Below are 14,138 nucleotides of genomic sequence, written 5' to 3' on the forward strand. Positions count from 1 at the left end.
TAACTCAAGTTTGCAGGGGGCAGGGGAAGCAGGGGCAGAGAAAATGGAGAAGAGATATTATTTCTCTGGCAGATCTCCTACAACCCCTAGATCCCACAAAAACAAGACACTTACTCTCTTAAGGGAAAGTTTATCTCTTGTTCTGTGAAATCTAATGATAATTTGAACACAGACAAATTTTCCATCTTGGTCTTTGTGTCCTGGATTTTTCCACTCATCTGGCTGAGCTTGGGGTTCAATTCCCTGGATGCTGCCCAACTCATCATCCACGCAGGAAGGTAACAGAGGGAAGAGAATCAGGAAAGCCACGGAGAGTTCTAGAGGCTCCTCCAGCCTCCCTGCTGGACTCAAAGCAGAGAAACAGGAATCAGTTTTCCTGCTCATCCTCTTAGCCAATACATCTCTTTTTGCATTCTGGTTTTCACGGAGCTTTTGGTCTTGCCCTGCCCTGGGAGAGTGACAGTGGTGGACACTCTGCAGTCCCTGCTGCTCCTGGGGCAAAGGGGGAGCTGGGGTATTGCAATGCTGAGAGGGGAGAGAATGATGCATTTGATACTATTGATATTAGAAGGTTAATTAATTACTTTATTATACTGTATTATTCTATACATCTAAAACTGAATCTGCCAAACACTCAACCCTACACACAACTGCACACACTGCACTCAATTTTGTGACTGTTACCTGACAGTCCTGATGCACATACACACACTCTGGCCCTGATAGGCCAAGGAAACAAAATACCATAACTTTGGGTAAACAATCTCCATGTTGCATTCTACTTTTACACAAACACAAGCACAGCAAATAATAAAGATTGTGTTTTCTTTCTCTGAAGTTCAGAGAATCCCAAAAATATTCTTGAGAAGAATTGTGCCTTGCTTTTCTCTGTGAGGAGAAATGGAACTACACAGGGAGAAGGTGAGGTTGACAGGATGGGAGAACTTCTGTCCCATGGCAGGGGGAATCTGCCCCTGAAGGACTGATCAGCAGTGCATGGAGAACAGCCTCCCTTGGTTCAGGAGCAAACACTGCAGGTGTTGGTTGTACCAGCAGTGAAACATGCTGGGAGCACCCCAGGTCTGGGACATGCTAACACTGTGCACCCTGGGGAGTGCCAGCAGACACAGCAAAAACCACAGACACCAAGAGGATGACACTAATGATTGAGATTTCCTTTGGCTGAGGGTGAGAGGCTGGCAGGGCAGGTGGAGCCCACAGGGAGCACAGGGAATCTGTGCAGTTCCTGTGCCAGACGTGAGTCAGCTCAGCTGCACGCCCCGAGTGGGTGAAGTGACACAAAGAACCCCAAGGCAGCTCAGTGAGGGTGTCACTTCCTGCTCACCCTGGAGCACTCACATCCCTCAGCAGCTGATCCAAGCCAGCCTCATGTAGCTGCTGCGACAGCCACAGCTTAAACAAAAAAAGGAAAATGGGAAAAAAACCCTGAAGCAAAATGGGGAACCTCTGGGGGCTGTCAGGGATCTTACACTGAGTATTTTCTGGTTTGGGGCAGGCACCTGTTCCCCTTTGATGGGCAGGGATCACTCCAAGAGCTTCCCAAGGTACATGGGGACAGGTCTAGGCAGATATATGCCCCATCTCTGCCTTGGAGATCCTCTAGGGAGGAGTGCTCAAACTCAAGCAAATTGATGTTACAATTGGGCTTGTTTATAATTCTATGACTCTGTGTTGGTTTCAAGACATGACAATGAGATGCAATATCTGAAACCTTCACAAAACCACAGACATGCCCTTACCTTTTGCTGGCTTTTGGCTGCAGTGGCAATATTCTCCATTTCTTCCTGTGGCAATAATTTCATCAGCTAGTTCAAAGGGTTTTAGGAGTAGTTCAGGACGGTCTGTTTTCCTTACAATGTTTGTACTGCCCATCCCTGCCAGTTCATGCCTTTCCTCATGTTGTTCTGGGCTTTCATCAGCTTTACAAACACTCTGCAGTTCTGCATGAGAGCCCTTCAGTTCAGGAGCTTCTTGTGGACCTGTTTCAGGTCAACTTGTGCCTTCCTCACAATGCCTGGAGCAGGATTTTGCCAGCAGCTTGGATAACTCACTTTTCTACTCATCATTGTTCTGGCTGATCTGATGACTAAACCAGTCTTTAAAATGCATTATTTTCAGGATTTAAACACAGCAATGGTTCACCTTCTCAGCACTGTTCTTTTGTTTTTAGTATTATTTCACGCTGGTGATACAGCAGAAGGTGCACTGGTTAGAAGCCAGCAATAAATCTAAGCGACCCTTGGAGTCCTCAAGGTTTTAAGTTCTCCAGCATTAACATATTTTTGTGTGTTATTTTCTGTGGGTGGAGAAATGGCTGTCTGTGACTGCCTCATTCAGAGGAATAAAAAGAAGATTCTTGAAACAATTTCCAAGATATATAATTTTTTATTGATGGCCAGTAGGGTTGGGACACTTGGTTCCTTCTAAGACCTTTGAAACATCCATGATCAATCCTGACCTTCACCTCCTGGAAATATTTGCCAGGGGAAAAGCTCAGTCTAAGGATTTATCCTCTCCCACCCTGAGAGGGAACAGCTGCTTCCACATGTGAGAAAAAGGGGAAGGGAAGGGAAGGGAAGGGAAGGGAAGGGAAGGGAAGGGAAGGGAAGGGAAGGGAAGGGAAGGGAAGGGAAGGGAAGGGAAGGGAAGGGAAGGGAAGGGAAGGGAAGGGAAGGGAAGGGAAGGGAAGGGAAGGGAAGGGAAGGGAAGGGAAGGGAAGGGAAGGGAAGGGAAGGGAAGGGAAGGGAAGGGAAGGGAAGGGAAGGGAAGGGAAGGGGAGGGAAGGGGAGGGAAGGGGAGGGAAGGGGAGGGAAGGGGAGGGAAGGGAGGGGAAGGGGAGGGAAGGGGAGGGAAGGGGAGGGAAGGAGAGGAAAGGAGAGGAAAGGAGAGGAAAGGAGAGGAAAGGAGAGGAAAGGAGAGGAAAGGAAAGGAAAGGAAAGGAAAGGAAAGGAAAGGAAAGGAAAGGAAAGGAAAGGAAAGGAAAGGAAAGGAAAGGAAAGGAAAGGAAAGGAAAGGAAAGGAAAGGAAAGGAAAGGAAAGGAAAGGAAAGGAAAGGAAAGGAAAGGAAAGGAAAGGAAAGGAAAGGAAAGGAAAGGAAAGGAAAGGAAAGGAAAGGCCATTGCTCTTATTTTCCCAAGAGCAAAATAATCTCAGTTTTCCCTTGACAGAGAATTGCTATTATCTGAAATCAGGTGTTCAGCTTCACACTCTTGTAGGGATAAATCTAAAACCAACATTTTCTCAATGGCCATCCAAAAAGAGAGAATAAAGCTCCCAGTTTGCTTCTGTAGCATGACCATGCAATGACAAGAACCTTTTATCTGTGGTGGTGGTTCCCTCTGGGGATCTTTAAAGATGGCCTGAAGATACAGACTGAACAGATTTCTCTGCATGGATTTCCTATTGCTTGGAAATGGGATCTTTGGGGACACAGTGTGCCTTCACCAGGAAAGAGCTCTGTTCTTGGCTAAATGACTTTGTCCCACCATGGGCCATCTGACCTAAAGACCAAATTTTCTTACCAGAGTTTATTCTGCACTTCAGGCCCTCAAGATCCCAAAATGTTTGCCGCAGTCCATGGTCTTGAATTACTCCATGGCACTGATGGGATTCTTTCCTTGTAAAATGGAGGGGTTTGCACACCCTGAGTGGTTTCAAAGGCCTGCACAGAGTGCAGACCATGGACTGGATGTCTTGCACTTGATTCAGTTATTGGTAACTGAGCTCTTCTCTCTGAGGCTGAAGCATCCTTTGTTGGCAAACCAGACAGGTTTTCCCAAGGCAGGAGGGGCAAGGGGAAGCAGTGGGGTCAGTGGATTAGTGGGGCTATGCCTTTTCCCACCAGTGAAAGGCCTGGCCCACTGTGCTAATAGCATTCCACAGGGTGTGTTCTGGAGCAGAGCACTCCATGCACACTGCTAAAAATAATCCCTCTCAATTGCTCACAAGTGCTCAAGCAACTTTCTCTGCAGTATTTTAAAAATTATTCACTGCACGTAATTTAAATTTCATTGCTTTACTTGGGGGGCAGGGAGAAGCCACTGTGAATAGTTATTTTATTTCTGCCTATAAACACTGGCAAAACCCAGTAACTGAAGTTGGAGTTCCAGTGAAATTTCTCAGCATGGAAATTAAAGTCTCCTTAGGAGACCATTCTTCTTTGGGCTTCCAAACATTCTTGCTCTGATTTTTTCCCAAAGCCCAGCACAAATAAAAGGTTTCTGCTTTGTTCTTTGCCTCTTTTATGGGCAAGAGAACATTTGCCTCAGCAATGATGTGCTCCTGTGGGCATCCCTCCAGCTGTGCCCCTGGGAGTTGCTGCTGCTGTTTGTGCAGCTGCTGGACATCATTGTCCACCCCAGAGATCAGCCTGACCTCTGGGCCCTCAGCAGTGCTTGGACTGCCCACAGGTCAGGATCTGCCACAGGAATGCTGAGTAGCATGACAGGACTTGTCTTCAGGAAAATCTAGTGTATCCCATTGCTTTGGTTTCCTTTCCTTCAGCATGTCATCCCAGGCTTCTGCTGAGATCTTCATTTGTTGATGAAATATTTCAACAGCTTCTTTAGAAGGGTGCCAAGCAAGCAGAAAATCAAAGCATGCATTATGCATGTGAAGATACTAGTTTTCATTTTTTTGTACAATTGCTTAGATCAAATCTTGACAGGATGTGGCTGTGAAGTTGTTCCACTGATTTCCAGTCAGTTTGTAATTGCCTGGAGATCCCAGCCTGTAAAACACATCACAGCATCAGCCAGGGCCCCTCCAGGGGTAGCCCCATGCTGTGGCTAAACCAGTAGTGGAGAGGAAAAGAGGAAAACACAGATAAGTAGGGAGCAATAAAAAGAAGGAGGAACATCTCAAAGGACTGCGTTAGAAATGATGCAGCTGTCTGTGCTGCTGTGAATCTCCCCCAGCCTGTTTCAGGTGCCTCATGGAAGCCTGTTCTCACCAGCCTCCCCTCCCAGAGCCACCTGCCAGGCTTCCTGACACCCCTCACAGAATGACTTGAGTTGATAAGCACATTTAAAGGTCATCTAGTCCAATCCCCTGAAATTCACAGGGACATCTTCAACCAGACCAGTTTGCTGAGAGGCCCATCCAACCTGGCCTTAAATGTTTTCAGGGATGGGGCAAACTCTTCCAGCATTTTATCATTCTCATTATAAAAATTATATCTTATACTTGGCCTAAATCTACCCTCTTTTTGTTTTAAACCATTATCCCCCATTCTATTGCAAAAAAAAAAAAAAAAATAGCACTACTAAAAAGTTTGCCCCTTCTTCTAAGGCTCCTTTAAGTATTGAAAGCCCCAATAAAGTCTCCCTGGAGCCCCTTCCCTGCTCCAGGCTGAACAGCCCCAGCTCTCTCAGCCTTTCCTTATAGGCAGAGTAGCTTTTTACATTCTCTTTGACAATGTGCTCATGCTTACCTAGCCCACCCAAGAGAGAAGGGCTGAGATTGCCCCTCAGTGTGCTGGGATGTCTGAGGCAGGGAGTTCAGAGCTGTCTGACAGCTATTCTGCCTTTGTTTGTTCTGTATTTCAGACCCTGACACAAACCAGCCCAGCTGCCCTGGCCCAGGTCACCTCCACCAGCCCACAGGATTGGCAGACAGGGAGTTTCTTTTTTATTTTTAAAATTTGTTTTAGTGTTGCATTAATTTTAAATTTCTTTAATCTCTGTCTTGTCAGGGAGGCAAAAAAGAAAATCTCATCACCTCTGTTCTAGAGATGTAGCTTAAAGAGATGACAGTATGCTTTAATTTCTTTAAAGTCCTCTCAAGCAAAATGAACATTCATTTTGTGCCTGAAAGCATTTATTTTCTGAGCCATAACTCCTCATCTCTGTTATTCACAATGTACCCTTTGGCTTCTTGACATTCTCTAGAGATGTCCCAGTCCCTGGCAACATGTCACTCTTATTAGGACTGATTTCTCTGGACCTTGAGTGACTTTTGGGAAAACACTGGGTTCCTCCTCAGGAAGACAAGGCAGGCAGGTGGTCATTGTGGCTGGGAGAGAAGCAGTGCCCCAGTACCAGCTCTGACCACTCCAGCCTCCTAATTTTGTGCTACTACTGCGGGCAGGCAACCAACATGAGACTTGACTTTTTGCTTGGTGCTTCACTACATTTGCTATCTCATGAATGAGCCTTGGATGCATAAATCGAGCTGGGTGTGGCTCAGACAAGTCATGCAGATGGGAAACAAGTGAATGTGAGGTGCTGGGCTGCCAGGGAACAGGACAGCCCAGGAGTGCAGTCCAAAAGATGGTGACCATTGTGGCAGGACCGTCCTTGCCACCAGCACAGGGAAGAGGCAAACCCAAGTAAGTGCAGAACTCTTTAAGCTACATTTTCCTGCCAGCTCTGACTACTAGAGCTTATTTAACAACCCAAGAACATGCAAGAGAATGTTGTCCTGAGGGTCCTGTAGTCATTGCAAAAATTGAGATTCTCCAGGTCAATAAATAACCTGTTATCCTGGCAGATAGCATCCAGGTAAAAATTCCTCATGGAGTGACTCTGTGACAAACACTGCTCTCACTTCTCTCAGCGCAATGTTTTTAGAGAAGGAAAACAAAGACCCCACCAACTTGTAGGTTCAGTGCTGGCAGTGAATGCCTTGGTCCTGTACAGAGTTTCTGCCTTCCTTTGTGATAACTGGTATCTTTCAGGGTGACCAGTATCAAAGTTCCCTCTTCTGTTTTCTGTTGTCCACACTCATGCTGCAGCCAGAGGCAGGGATCTGAGCCTGCCAGCAGCAGCTTGCAGCTGTATTTCCTGCTGCCATGTGACAGTGGCCCTGGCAAGGAGCCTTTGGGAGAGGAGGTTTGCAGACAGGAGTGTCCAGCTTAACTGCAGCAGCTGCTCCTGTAGGATTCCTCACTGTTCTGTAGGATTCCTGCACCCTCTATTTAACATCAGATCTTGGGGAAGTCAAGTGTGGAATACTTGAAGCCTGGTGTGCCAGCCCCCTCTGATTCCCTGTTCTTGGGATCTGCTCATGCCAGCACAATAGTGAAAAGAGGACTTGTACAGAGACCCTGGATGGGCCAGGTGTGCTGTCACTGTCACCTGTGTCACTGTCACACCAGAGTCTGTGTGCCCCAGCTCTGCTGCCAGTGCAGAGCTCAGCCAGAGCTCTTGGGTGTGCCCACTGTACAGCGCCAGCAGCTGCTTTTTGGGGACAGCAGCCTTCTGCTTAGCAAATCATGTGTGTGAGACAGGTGGATTGTTCCTGCCAGCAATGATGGAGAGCACACAAATAATGTGAAGAGCAGCTCAGTTGATTTTTTCACTACTCCTGTGTCTGGCTGCTGCCATACAGAATCCAACTGCAATGCATTTGGTGCCAGGTAACAAGCATATTCACACCTCAGAGGAAATGTGTGGCCAAGCAGGGCTGAGATGAATGTTATCCTGGATGGAGGTATCTTTCAGCAGCCTGCCAGATCCTGCTTTGTTTATTGGTCTGTGTAAGTGATTGACTGTTTTTCTGACTGCACAGCCTTCAAAACAGGTTAACTGTTATAAGTGACTGATTTTCCTGGGTGACTCCCAGCACAAGCAGCAGTTGCAAGGCCCAAGCTGACCAGCTGTGTATCAAAAGTGAAGGAGTAGTCAGGCAGAGCAACCAGCAAGTGCTTTAGATATGAACATTGATATCAAATTTTGTATCATTTTTTATTGGGAAGAGGCAGCAAGGGTTTCACCTGATGCCACATCACACAGTGCTGTTGGGTGCAGCATCACTAGAGCTGCTGCAACTCTGATAATGAAAGCACCTGGGATTCACATGCCACTACCACCTCCATAAAACTGATGCTTATGCCCAAATAATAAGAAAAGTCAAGTACCTGGAACTCCTGAAGAAAATAAGTGATCAGACAAATGTGAGACAAATGGACTGAAAAAAAAGAGGGGGAGAGACAGAGAGGAGGAGAAAGCACAGTGACCAGGGCAGGAATGTTTCTGACCCCAAACCAATGAGCAGGTGTATTATTTAACCCCCCCTGAAGATTTCAAATTACTGAAAGCTGCCTGCTCTCAGCAGTTGTACAGCACCTCTAGATTAGCAGGATTTGTATTGGCTTTGCCACTCTCCTGATCTGATCTTTGGTCCCAGAGACCTTGTAGCAGCTCTTGCTGGCTGGGGTTAAACCCTGACACAAACAGGCAGGAACTGCAGGGGCAGCATTTGCAAAGGGAATTTTGATTTTGCTGCCACCAAACAAAGGAATATGTGATGGAGATGGTGTATCAGTCACTGCTGCCTGGCTGGAGAATAAACAGGTTTTTGGCAGAAACCCTAAAACCACGTTGGTACTAAAGGCATCTGCACTCTGGCAAGGTGCACCCCCGTGGCCTCATGGCTGCTGTTGGTGGCCTTGGTCTGGCATCTTGCATGACACCTCGTTGAAACAGGATTCAGCCATCAGCTCCCAAAATGTACAAAAGCAAACTCCATGTTTCCATGGAGAATCTATTCTGCTTTCTCCCTGCTTATCTGAGGTTCCTACCAAGGAGGAGCCAAAGCAGTGTGAGGCATTTGTTTGATACTGCTTTCACAGTGGGAAAATGTGCACTGGGGAGTGACTTAAAATATTAGAGACTTACAAGCAGTGAGCCAGGCAAAACCCCCCCAGGGCTTTATGTTATCAGTTGTTTCAAATTATCAGTCTTGCAGATACAAATTAACTAGATTGAGACTTGGCTATTATTCAAAGTCGGGGAAACCCTAATCAAAATCACATCTCCTCTGGAATTTTTGTCTGCTGGCATTATTAGAGTGCACAACTCCTCCTTTGTTGGAGCAGGAAGCCTGCCCTGATATGGCCATTATCAGCCTGCATTGTGCCCCTCCCAGTGGCAGCAGCACCGTTCAGAAATCAATGACTAATCCTGATCCATATCAGTTATCAGATATGATGGAATTGTTTTCTGTGCCCTGAGACAGCAAAGAAATAGCTGTTAACATCACTTTGCTGAAAATATTCCAGTGCAGGGCAGACCTGATATGTGTCTCACAGTGGGATACTAAATGCAGCTTTTGGTCCAAGATGGTTTAGACCCTTTTAGAAATTCTTTCCTTAAAATGTAACTCCATTTTTTAGAGGGAGTGGGAAGAAAATCAGTGCAGTAACCCTCAAGAAGGAGGAAATTTATCCTCTTTGAGTTTAATCTTTAAGCTGAACTTCAGGGACTGGCTTTCAGGACTGTATTTTACTTTTTCTCCATCTTTTTTATTCAATGCAGCATTCTGAGAGGCTGGTAAGTGCAATAAAGCAATTCCTACTGGCACAAGACAAGAAAACTCAGCCCTGCTCACAGTGCTGGCACTGAGCAGCTGTCCCAGTGTAACAAGGTACAGTGACTAAAGAGCCATTTCACTGCCTGGGTAACAAATTTGTACAAGGCAAATTCCTTCTCTTTGGTAAATGATGCACAGAAAGTGGCATTTCCATTACATCACCCAGTGCATAAATATAAAAGAGGGTATAATTCTCTACATGACACAATTACTTCCAAAAGGAAGAACTGGAAATAAAGAGCTCAGTGAACATATCTGCAGGAATTTATGAGGGACTAATTCGTTTTATCCAGGGTGACCCTGCAAGGTCATGTCCTGGCACATGTGATATCTTAACACTGTGAGAATGGGCATATTTAAAGTGCCAGAAGATAAGATAAAAATCCTGTTTAAAAGATTATGTCTTGCATCAATTTTCTGCCAGCAGCTAATCTGCCAGAACACTACAGGAAATTCTTCTTTACAGCTTCTGGGTGTATTTTTGTCCCATAAGGTACAAAGCAATCATTGTGTTGCATGTTGAATGTATGACAAGTACTGGGGACACTGTAGGCTGTGTGCTTCTGCTCACTGATGCCAGTGAGGCAGTTTGTTATTCCTGAAGTCTTTAATTCTGAAACCAGGGAGCAGATTGGTAATGCTGTATACACACATACAGACATGCCTGTATTGTGGAAGGTGCTGTTCAGACCAACAACTCCACTGCCTTTGCTGCACAGAAAGGAGAAAATAACAAGGGGGAAAAAGCTGCTGTGAAGCCTCTAGAGAAACATTTTCCCTTCAGAAAAATGTTCTGAAAGAGCAAGAATTCATTGCCCAGCATTCTGCCTTCTCATCCTTGGCAGGGCAATGGCCCACAGCCACAGTGGCAGTGCAGAGACTGATCCCACCCCAAGGGGACTGCACCCAAGGGGACAAGGTGTGTGCAGCTGAACTGCCAGGCCACCTTCTCACCCTTGCTGTGAGGGACTTTAGGGTCCTGAGCAGTTCCTAAAGCACTTTTGGACTCTCACAAGTCTATGGGACTGGATGAGATCCATCCCAGGGCACTGAGGGGGCTGCTGGAAGGGCTTCCCAAGGCACTCCCCATCATCCACCACCAGTCCTGGCTGACCCCAAGGCACTCCCCATCATTCACCACCAGTCCTGGCTGACCCCCAAGGCACTCCCCATCATTCACCACCAGTCCTGGCTGACCATAGAGGTCCCAGGTGATGGAGGTTGCTCAGTGTGACACCCATCCATCCACAGGAAGGGTTGGAAGGAGGATCTGGGGAACTCCAGGCCTGTCAGCCTGACCTCAGTGCCTAGGAAGGCAATGGAGCAGATTTTCAGTGATCACAGGGCACACACAGGACAGCCAGGGGACCAAGGACAGCCAGGATGGGTTTCAGGAAAGGCAGGTCCTGCCTGACCAGCCTGATCTCCTTTCATGACCAAATGACCTAACTAGTGGGTGGGAAAATGGGAAAAGCTGTGGATGTGTCCACCTTCAGCAAAGCCTTTGACAGCACCTCCCACAGCATTCTCTGGGAAAAGCTGGCAGCCCACAGCTTGGGCAGGGCTCTCTTTGCTGGGGGAAGAACTGCCTGGATGGCCAGGCCCAGGGTATGGTGGGGAATGGGGAATTCTGCCCCCAGAATGTGTCTGGTCACCAGAGGTGTCCCCAGGGCTCAGTATTGGGCCCAGTCCTGTTTAATATCTTTTACCACTGATCTGGATGAGGGGACTGAGAGCAGCCTCAGTAAATGTGTGGATGACACCCAGTTTGGTGGCAGTGCTGGTTGCTGGAGGGCAGGAAGGCTCTGCAGAGGCACCTGGGCAGGCTGGATCCATGGGCTGAGCCAATGATGGGGTTCAGCGTGGCCAAGTGCCAGCTCCTGCTCTTTGGCCTCAGCAGCCCTGCAGCAGCACAGGTGGGGCAGTGCCTGGGCAGGGCCCAGGAAAGAGGAGCTGGGGGAGCTGGATGGCAGCACTGAACGTGAGCCAGGTGTGCCCAGGGGCCAGGAAGGCCAATGGCACCTGGCCTGGATCTGGGATAATGTGGCCAGCAGGAGCAGGGCAGGGATTGTCCCCTGTCCTGGGCACTGAGATCACTCCTCCAGTTCTGGTTCCTCCATTCAGGACAGACACCTCACCTCATATTTATCAATATTTCATGACAAAAACTTTATCTCCACCCCAGCACAAACACCCACAATCAAAAATTTTACACTAAATAGATAACTCAAGACAGCTTCTAAACTACAAAAAAAAAAATTTAAAACTTTTATTCCATTTTCAATCTCATATAAAAATAAAACAATACAAATATTATAATTCACACCATTACAATCAAAAATCAACTATTTCCTAATTAAATACATGACAAACGTTTCTTAGCTTATCAACTTTTACTGCACTGTACTATAAATACTTTAAAGCTAATCATCTAAAATTACTCTTCACAAAATTACTCATCTTATTTATAAAACCATCCTTTATAACTTATTTCTAATTCTATTTCTCTCTCAACCATATCTACCCTGTTCCATTTCTAAATCAATATTTCCGATCTCAGAATTTACATACAGATACATACCATATAACCCTTTTTTCAGGCTTGAAAAACTCTCTACAAATTCATTTCCCACAGGTGACAGCAGACTGAGCATGGGCCAGGGAGGCGCCAATGGCCCCTGGCCTGGATCTGGAATAGTGTCTGGAACAGTGTCCCTGGCCAGCAGGAGCAGGGCAGGGATTGTCCCCTGTGCTGGGCACTGAGGCCACACCTGGAGTGCTGTGCTCAGTTCTGGGCCCCCAGTTCAGGAAGGACGTGGAGGGGCTGGAAAGGCTCCAGAGGAGGACAATGGAGCTGCCAAAGGGGCTGGAGCACAAGTCCAGTGAGGAGCAGCTGGGGGGGTTCAGCTTGGAGAAAAGGAGGCTCAGAGGTGACCTCAGCACTCTTCACAGCTTGCTATAAATACATATTATAATACTGGCTTTTTGCAGATATTAAAATGGATTTTATATAGTGTAGTGTTAAAATAACTTTGTTATATAGTTTAGTGAAAAATGCGTAATTTATGATTGGCTTTTTGCAAATATTAAAATTAATATTATATGTGTTATGTTACAAAGTTATGTTGCATTAATTTGTGTGTTAAATATAGTTTTAGGTTATAACAAAATGTTAAAATAGAAACTATGCTATGTAGCATGTTTTTTTAAAAGAAAGGACTCACAGCCACAGGACACCTGAATCTTTCAGAAAAAGAGAATTTATTGCCCCATTATCAGAAGAAATGAACTTCTTCCTGCCTCGCTCGGGCAGGATGCCGCCGTCAGGATTCAGAGGAAGAAGCTGACACTGCCCAGACAGAATCCTGTGTTTGAATGGAATTTATGCATCATGTGTGAGGTGCATGAATATGCAACAGGCTGTTGTTTTTAAGGGTTAATCCTCTGTTAATGTGGGTCCTTTTTCAGGCTTGTTTTGCCCAGAAAAGGTACCCGGACCTCCATAACTCTTTGTTTCTATTGTCTCATATTGTCCTAATGCAAACTGTTCAAAATTTTTATTACTCTAATTATATTGCTATTTTTATAACCATTTTATTACTATTAAACTTGTAAAATTTTAAAACCAAGTGATTGCCGTTTTTCAGAGTTTTTATTTCTGTTAGCCAGGCTTGGGAAGAAGGATGTACCACTGATAGTGGACACAAAGAATGCAGAATTTATGGGCCACAAGGACATTGAGCAGAACTCCCAAGATAAGGAAGAAACCAATAAAGACAACTCAGGGACTGTGCTGAATCAGCTGTGCTGGGTAAAATACAATTCCAGCAGGGACAGATCACAACCATGGGTTTCTCTGGTCTGGACTGAAGGCACTGGAGACAGTAGTTCATGTTGGGACTCAGGTGTTTATTGTTTCTTATCAGTAAAACAGTCTCACATGAGTTCAGTAGCTTTCCATTAGAAGGCACAAAATGGCCAACAATCTCTTGTTACGGGGTCTTTTAAGACTAAACTATCCAATTAAGAACTGACACCTGGATTATTTTCCCTTTTAACGCAATAACTGCTCCCAAAGACCTGCAATGGGGACTTGTCTGCCCAATTACAAAATGCCACCCAAACCCATGGAGAAGGAGGAAGAAGAAGCATGAAGAAAATGAAGAAGAAACCCAGGATGACACCCTGTGCTCTCCATCTTGCTTCCATCCACAGCATACTAAAATCCCCAAAACCTAAATTTCTCACTAAGTGACACACCTACACCGCTCTCTATAATCCATTTCACACTTTTGTGGATTCCAGTCTGTCTTGAAGTCTGGGAAACTTTCTCCATGAATGAGGGTCAGGGCAGACAGAGAAATATTCCCGGTGCTCTGGGTTTCCACATCAGCCACCACCTGAGCTCACCTCGGAGCAAGAGAAAGCCCGAGCATGAGCATAAGTGAGTCATTAAACAATAAAAAATACGAATTATCAACAGAACTATGTAACTTATAGCCAATGAGCATTCATTAATTCCTTGATTTTTGGAGTATCGCCGAGCACCCAGGTTTGTGTACCTGAAATAAATAATGGCTGTCTCTATGGAGTGTGTATTTATTGGCTCGCCCAGCGATGTTGGCGGCAACAGCAGCACTGCAATGGCAGCAGAGCCCCGAACGCCTCCCTCACGCCAGTGTTTATCCTCAGTACTGGGGAACGAAGCATTAACAACTTTAAAGGTGCAGTTGGAACCATGAGGCACCGGCGGAGCTGGAACAGAAGCACCTAACGAGAATCGCTTCCCAAAGAGGCCTCAGTGC

This window comes from Ammospiza nelsoni, chromosome 3, assembly GCF_027579445.1.
Source record: "Ammospiza nelsoni isolate bAmmNel1 chromosome 3, bAmmNel1.pri, whole genome shotgun sequence".
In the NCBI taxonomy this organism is placed as follows: Eukaryota; Metazoa; Chordata; class Aves; order Passeriformes; family Passerellidae; genus Ammospiza; species Ammospiza nelsoni.